The 8,201-nt window shown below is 38.7% G+C and overlaps 1 protein-coding gene across 1 annotated transcript in view; it reads right to left on the reverse strand.

Annotated features, from left to right (window-relative positions):
- Window positions 1-7,186, reverse strand: part of SENP5 (SUMO specific peptidase 5) — a 1,029,054-nt gene extending 1,021,868 nt beyond the window's left edge. Inside the window, exon 1 of the mRNA XM_044070892.1 lies at window positions 6,853-7,186. The gene's annotated coding sequence lies outside the window, so the exon portion shown is untranslated. The remainder of the gene's footprint in view (window positions 1-6,852) is intronic.
- Between the last annotated feature and the right edge of the window lie 1,015 nt (window positions 7,187-8,201).

An 8,201-nucleotide genomic window follows, 5' to 3' on the forward strand; every position in this document is an offset into this window, starting at 1 on the left:
ATAAACTCAGCCAGCTGGAGATCAACCTGTACACTGTCATGTGGGTTGCAAACTGACTCACCGATAGAACACACACAGTCAAAATAGGTGACTACCTCCACCAGCAGACCAGTAACCAGTGGTGTTCCACACGGATCGGTGCTACGGCCACTACCATTTGGAATCCAGTTCTCAGATCTACAGGCTAAGACAAAAGCCCTATGGCTGACAAAGTCTGTTGATGATTGCAAACTGGGTACAATCATAAGTCCCCAAACAATGTCAACATCCTACAAGAGGAACTAGACAAACAATTAGTGCCAAAGTCATGGGCTAAAACTCAATGCAAAAAAAAAAAAAAAAAAAAAAAAAAAAAGTCATCATAATCTCCTTCAGCAAGGGCGACATCCCTGCAGATTACCACATTAATAACAACCTAACTGCACAATCAGTGGTGAGAAATTTGGGCACATAGGTTGACAGCAACCTTTCCACGTCTCCACAGTGGTAAGGAAAGCTTTCTACATCGCCCACCTCATAAGTAAAGGCATTGCATCCAGAACAAAAAACGGTTATAATGCCCCTGTGCTCCTCACTCATCAGTCCAATAGTGTAATACAATGCTAACTTTGGTATGTACCTTACCAGGCACCCGCAGCAACTGGAAAGACCTCAGAAGGTTTCTTAAAAAAAAAAAATTCAGGATCTTCAGCATATGTCACATGTTGACAGACTGAAATTGCTGTCATACTCCATGTCTTACAGTCTACTCAGACATGACCTCTGCCTTGCATATAAAGCAATCTCAGATCCTGCTCTAATGGCAATCTCAGATCCTGCTCTAATGGAAATGCTGCACATTCGTAAATCAAATAGTGTAAGATGCATTCACTCTGAGGAACTCAACCTAGTATACGACATCAGCAGAACTTGCTAGAGAGACGTGTTTCACAGAGGTTACCTCTCCTCTTGAACAAAGTTCCAATTCAGGAGAAGCAGACCCTATTTAAGCATAATTTGGATGACTGGATGGGAAACCACAAATTCACCCCAGGAGTTTCACCTGCGTCCCTCTTGGACAAGGGAAGTATTTGTTGACTTTGCTCCGCTTAATGCCTTTATATTCTTGGGAACAGCAGTCGTACTTTAGGCTTGTAAGGGCCCTAGGAACATTAGCCTAGTAATGTCCTAGGATACCTAAACTTTGCACAAGACATACATGCTTACTATTTTATGACGTAGTAAAAGAATACACTTCATTTTGGCTTCAAAAACTGTTTCGGCAGATCCTGAAGCAGTATGCTAATGTAAAGAAGCCTACCTTATGGTCAACAATTACAAAATAACATTTCAGTGCAAATCAGTAATACTTTGCTCTACAAAAATCTACACAGACACAAATAAAAATATCAGTGGGGGAAAAAACGGTTAAACACACAAATTTGCTAGAACTAAAAATATATAAGGATACAGGATTGCTCTTTGTCCTTTCTTGTACTATACAGACTAAAAATCTTCTCAGACTTAAGAGGATGGTGGAGACCATGACCAGGTATTACGATGACTTGTTAATCATGGCAACAGCCTTTCAAATAAACTGACGGTGAGGTTTATAAAGGATCATGAGTCAATAAAAACAGTCCTCAACCAAAACTGATATTTTATTTTATTAAGAACAAAGGGCCAACTTTGAAGCTTGACCTTAGAAGGGAAATATCACAGGAAACATTTTCCATTAATAGTACTTGCACAAGACATAAAATATTTAAGAACTACAATAGATAATGCTTTAGACTGTATCAAGAAAACATATTAGCAAAACATGCATTTCATTCTCTTAACAAGAGCAATTAAAGCTACAAATATGTTCCAACAATTTTCTGTACAGCACAAGAGTGATCAGATGAGAAGTCTATAAAAGCTAGTTTAATCCAGTTTACATTTATCGTCCTCCTTCCCAGGGCTTTACACAAGAGATTAGTCAGTTAATGTGACTAATGAAAAATGAGATTATGATAAAAGGTCTGAGAAGATGAGAAGTACTGGACAGACAAAGACCTAAGGAAAAGAAAAAAAAATGTACAAATACAATCCATCCAATTTAAAATGTGTAAATCAAATTATTTACAGAGTTATCTAAAGAAAGCTGTAATGAAATGGTTATTAATGCTTGCTGGATAGAACAGACAAATTTATCAAAACATTGTATCACTTATTTAAATTATGTGAATAATACAGATTTAAAATGTAGAAAACTCAGGGCAATGTACATAAGGTCCAAGGCACAAAACAGCAATCTGTGAATTCAAAATTAAATAGGACAGCCACACCTTTCAACCTCTTAGTGCAAGAAATCTGGAAAAGCCTGACATAACAGGAGGGGGGACAAAAGCACCAAAAGAGGGAGACATTTTAAATATTGCTCTTATAAACTTAGAATGAGAATAACCAAATTTATATTAACATGCATTATCTGTAGGATATGAAGTCTTAAATGCATGTTGTTATTTAGTGACTTTAATCCTTAGATCATCCCAGTGATTTGTCAAATAAACAATTTTTAAAGATTAACAGACCAAAAATATGAGGCAAAAAACTATACAGATGAGAGGTATGAGGACTGCAGCAGGGAAATGTAATCTATGAAGTCATAATTAAGTGAAACAGCAGCATGGAAAAGATGTACTTGCAAACAAGAAAACCAAGAATTGGTACATGTTTTTAATTAAATATCCCTTTTATAACCAGAGGGACGTGATGATTACTGATCAGCAGTATGGTTTCATGCCAGAAAAGAGCACTACAGATGCGATATTTGCTCTGAGAGTGTTGATGGAGAAGTACAGAGGTCAGAAGGAGGTGCACTGTGTTTTTGTAGACTTGGAGAAAGCATATGACAGGGTGCCTAGAGAGGAGTTGTGGTATTGTATGAGGAAGTCGGGAGTATCAGAGAAGTATGTAAGAGAGATACAGGATATGTACGAGGGGTAGTGTGACATCGGCGAGGTCTGCGGTGGGAGTGACGGATGCATTTAAGGTGGAGGTGGGGTTACATCAAGGATCAGCTCCGAGCCCTTTCTTATCTGCAATGGTGATGGACAGGTTGACAGACGAGATCAGACAGGAGTCCCCGTGGACTACTGATGTTTGCAGATGACATTGTGATCTGTAGTGAGAGTAGGGAACAGGTGGAGGAGACCCTGGAGAGATGGAGATGTGCTCTAGAGAGAAGAGGAATGAAGGTCAGCAGGACTAAGACATAATATATGTGTGAATGAGAGGGAGGATAGAGGAACGGTGAGGATGCAAGGAGTAGAGGTGGCGAAGGTGGATGAATTTAAATACTTGGGATCAATAGTTCAGAGTAACTGTGTGTGTGGAAGAGAGGTGAAGAAGAGAGTACAGGATGGAGTGGGTGGAAAAGACTGTCAGGAGTGATTTGTGACAGACTAGTACCAGTAAGAGTGAAAGGGAAGGTCTACAAGAGGGTAGTGAGACCAGCTATGTTATATGCGTTGGAGACAGTGGCATTGACAAAAAGGCAGGAGTTTGCACTGGGTGTGACAAGGGTGGACAGGATTAGGAATAAGTATATTAGAGGGTCAGCCCAGGTTGGAAGGTTTGGAGACAAAGCCAGAGAGGCAAGATTACATTGGTTTGGACATGTGCTGAGGAGGGATACTGAGTATATTGGGAAAAAGATGCTAAGGATGAAGTTACCAGGTAAAAGGAAAAGAGGAAGGCCTAAGATAAGGTTTATGGATGTGGTGAGAGAGGATATGCAGGTGGTTGGTGTGACAGAGCAAGATGCAGAGGACAGGAAGAAATGGAAACAGATGATCCGCTGTGGCAACCCCTAACGGGAACAGCCAAAAGAAGAGGATGATCCCTTTTATAACCAAAATAGGGATTTTCTTTTAGGTAGAATTGTTGGTATGATAATAGGAGATACTGCCAGCCATGCCAGGAGAAGTAGGGCAATGGATGTGCAACATATGCCAGCATAGCTAGCTGGAATTTTGTAAAGAATTACATGTCATTTGTGTATCAAACTGATTTGTACAGACGCTCGAATTTAAAAATGTGTTTGTAAAGTTGCTTGTATTAAAATATATCAACAGTGTTTCTTGCTGGACAGAAAAGAAATGTACATGCATTATTATAACCTCTTTAAATGTATACACTGTAACAACATACACTGGAAGAGAATATGTTAATTCACCTGACTTTGAAAAAATATTTTTGAAATTAACTTACTTTATGGGTTAAGCCATAAAGATGTTATTTGACAGTTTTGAATGACGCCAGACTCAATGTCTGTAAGAAGCCCGGCTTAGTAACTCTGTAGGAGTAGAAGTGTTGAAATGGTTTTATGACTTCCAGGAGCAGCACCAAATCTGAACAATGCTCTTGTGTGTTTATTATTGACATGTAGGTGCTAAAATCCTGGCAGCTTCTAATGATGGGGGATAGTGCGAAAAACAGAGTGAGATGACCAGATGTACGTGATGTCATTCTGTACGAAATAATGTTTTAATATTAGAGGAGACTGAAGTCTCAGGGGCAGTCTTTTCTTGGAAACCTGACTAGAAAGACCCTCGTCCACATCATCCTGTCTTGCGGTAGCAAGTAATTTCCTTAGGGAACAGTAATTCTTTTAATCAATCAGGAATAGATAGTAAGAGTAGCTAAATATTTTTCTGCATCTGTGTGAAACTTTCCATCGGTGTTCTTTTTAATATTTCCTGTGGCTGAAACTCTGGTGTTTACTGTAAACGGATATTTTGTATTTTCATGTACGTTTATTATTAAATATATTTAAGCTTCTCACTGTAGCTGATCCTTTTAGAAAAATATTTAAGTTTCGAGAGTATCTACATATGTATATTGATGATAACTCTGGCCACTCCTGAAAGCCTTGCTGCTGGTCAAACTACCATTTGTATTAATATTATAATTGGGCACCCTTGCAAAGGCCTTAAAGTAGCTGGCAGGGGTTCTGGTAGCAGTGATAATTACCTTATAGTCTGAGCAGAAGGGGACACAGCAAGTGAAGCTGTGCCAGCCTTTCCCAGGTGTGGGTGTGTGTGTGCAAATCAAATCTCAAATTGCTTGGAGCAGGGACACAAGGCACTGGTTTCACAGAGAAGGTGCTGGAAGCCTTGGCTTGGAACCTTGGCTAAAGATTCGACTCTAAAGCTGAGCCAGTGGGGAGTTTTATTGGGGGTCAGCAGACGGAAAGAGCCCCTAGACTGAGTGTGCACCCTGTGTGCTCTTAAGGGAAAATGTGCTTGATGCAGAGAGATCTGCATCTGGAAACTGAGTGTATCCGTTTGTACTCCAAGTAAACATCCATCTCCAGTACCAGTGGTTAGGATTCAGGCTCCTTGATTACTAGCCCAGAGTGGGGGGGACACAGTGGAACACAGTTATTTAATTTCATTATATCAACCGTATTTGGTCCCAGCAAAACACACAACCTTCCAATCCCCCACCTTTTCAGTCATACTGAAAATTCACACACCTCACTCTACATCTCCAGTTGTACAAGAGTAGTAGCATCAGCCCTACAAGCAAGAATAGCAGTGAAGTATCTTTAGGGGGACTTTAAAGTGTGCCCAAATGCAAGCAAAATTGTAAGGGGAAGCATGCCATCATATAAAACTGTACATAAACGTATCCAGAGTCTCACTGATTTAAGGTTTAGTTCCTTTAACTGGGTACTAAAGGAATGCTTGGTTCTGTGAAGGAATAGTTATCAAATCTTCAAAATTACAAGGTTTATATACTGCACAAAAGTCAAGTGTGTGTATATATATATATATATATATATATATATATATATATATACACACACACATACATATATATACATACATATACACACACACACACACACACATATAGCTCTCCAGATGCTCATAATTAATGCTAACCGATATGACTTCCTGCAATGCATAAGCCCAATATATATCTCCGTCTTTTCAAGATATACTGTCTAATCGTATTGTTCTTGTAAAAGATAGTTATTCCTATTATATAATTATATTTTATTATAGCAAACAAAACGCAGAAATTGAACACCAACATAGGCCAGGAGTGAGAAACCAGGTCTGTTAACTGTCATCCAGCCCTCTCTGAAAAATGCCACAGGTTACAGATCTAGGTAATCAAGAGACACACATTCTAATTTGAGACGTGCCTTAAAAGATATTATGTATGCACTGTCGCCTCACTATATCTTAGTGTTACACTGTATTTGCAAAAGAAAAAATAGTCCGTTTCTGCAACAAATACTAATGGAAAACAGCGACCAATTAACTGCAGGGGAAAAAAAGCACAGCAAGCATCCTCACCGAACTACATCCAAAAACATCCTGCAGTAACTGCAATACACTACATCACCTACACATTGGTATTACCTACGTATGCACGCACACGGGAAGATAATCAATGCCGGTAACTGAGTTGGCAGTTTTAACTCTCAATTACAATGCCGCAGGAGACATTTTATGTGTCGGCATTCTAGTCTACCTACATTTTAAAAACACAGGAAAGTCAGTTATACAGCAGATCTCTAAAGTCTCAAATTGGTAATGACAGTTAGAAATGAATACGTAATATTTTCATATTTAGCCAATAATAAAACATAGCAACCTTGCAGTATGACACTTTAAGTTGCTGCCAAACACGGAAATGCATCGAGTTTCACAACTTATTCACGATGACACACTCCATCACAGTGCAACCACTTCCCCTCCATCTGCTAATTATATTTTGGAAGTACCCCATTTTCATCATGTAAGCCTTCAAAAACGAAAAGGAAAACAAGATAAGCTCCTAAAAGCGAGTCATGCAAGAAAATAACCGTACCACTGTCACGTACTGCCATTGCTCGAGATTCCACACCATGGAACATCAGCTCATTAGGATCCCAAGCAAACCGTTGTTGTTTTTTTAAATGCCAAATTATTTATTTATTTAGATGCAGACTACTTCACATGTCTGGCGGAAGACTGTAGCGTCACTTTCCACCGACGAGTGCCGTCAGCGAAGGAGGGAAAACAAAGGTTCATGTTATTTGAGATGCTGCCATCTTGTGACTGGTGGTATACACGTGCAGCGAGGGCATAAGGGACACTACGGGAAGTTTACATCGAGGGTCTTGCTTTGGACCGAAATGTAAACGTTGCCACTCGCTTTGTTAAATACTCCCATTTTGTGATGTCACTGTCAGGTCCTGCTCACGTCACTAGACTTTGTGTACATTGTCTCGTTCCTGTTTTGTTTCCCCATGTAAATTGTAGGGTTGTTGTTTTAGTTCCTACTGATTTTCAGTAAGAATTTCTAGTTCGTAAGCCTCGGGTATTTCATATTAGTGGCAACTGCAGGTACTAGGCATTTGCGCTACGGTTGTGGCTGGATTCCCTTGACCCTTCTCACATAATACACACTAGATACTTTTGGCTGAAAGGACCTAGTTATTAATAAACTTGAAGAGGAAGTCTGATGTAATACATTTATTTATTTATTTTACATTTGTTGACCGGGCTAGTCTAACTGGATATATGTCCATTTTCAGTAGAGGCCCGGGGAGATAAGCTCCAAGACACGATCCATTTAAAAAAATATTAGTACAAACAACAAAAAAAAATCAAATATTATAATAAAAATAGCAATTATCCTAGTAAAAAAAACATAAACAATAGTAACGTGTATTACAGCATAAAGGTTGTAACAGGATGTACAACTGAGGTCAAGAGTCATAAACTGCAAATTGAAAGTACGGAGACATAATGCAGGTTAAGTCAGAAGTAGATAAATAGCAATTATCATAGTAAAAAAAAAAAATCATCAACAATGGTAACGTGAATTACAGCATAAATGTTGTAACAGGATGTAACACTGATTGACAGGGTCCTTTCAGAGCATGGAATCTAGCTTTTTTAATACAGTAGAGTGTAGGGGGGAAGGATTTAAACATATTTTAACTTCTTTATAAATATATTCTATATTCTTTCTAAAGACATGCTTCTGGAGTATTTCTCCCCGGGCCTCCGCTGAAAACAGGATCTGTGAAACCTAGTCGGACATTCCCGGTCAACAAATGTTAAATATAAAAAATAAATATTACAGTTTATTTACAGGAATAATTCCTAACCTAATTTTCATGTAAACCAGAATACATTATATTGTGTAAAAAGACCAATTCAGGAAAAAAA

Source organism: Protopterus annectens, chromosome 4.part1 (assembly GCF_019279795.1).
Source record: "Protopterus annectens isolate FY-2018-M chromosome 4.part1, PAN1.0, whole genome shotgun sequence".
Lineage (NCBI taxonomy): Eukaryota > Metazoa > Chordata > Ceratodontiformes > Protopteridae > Protopterus > Protopterus annectens.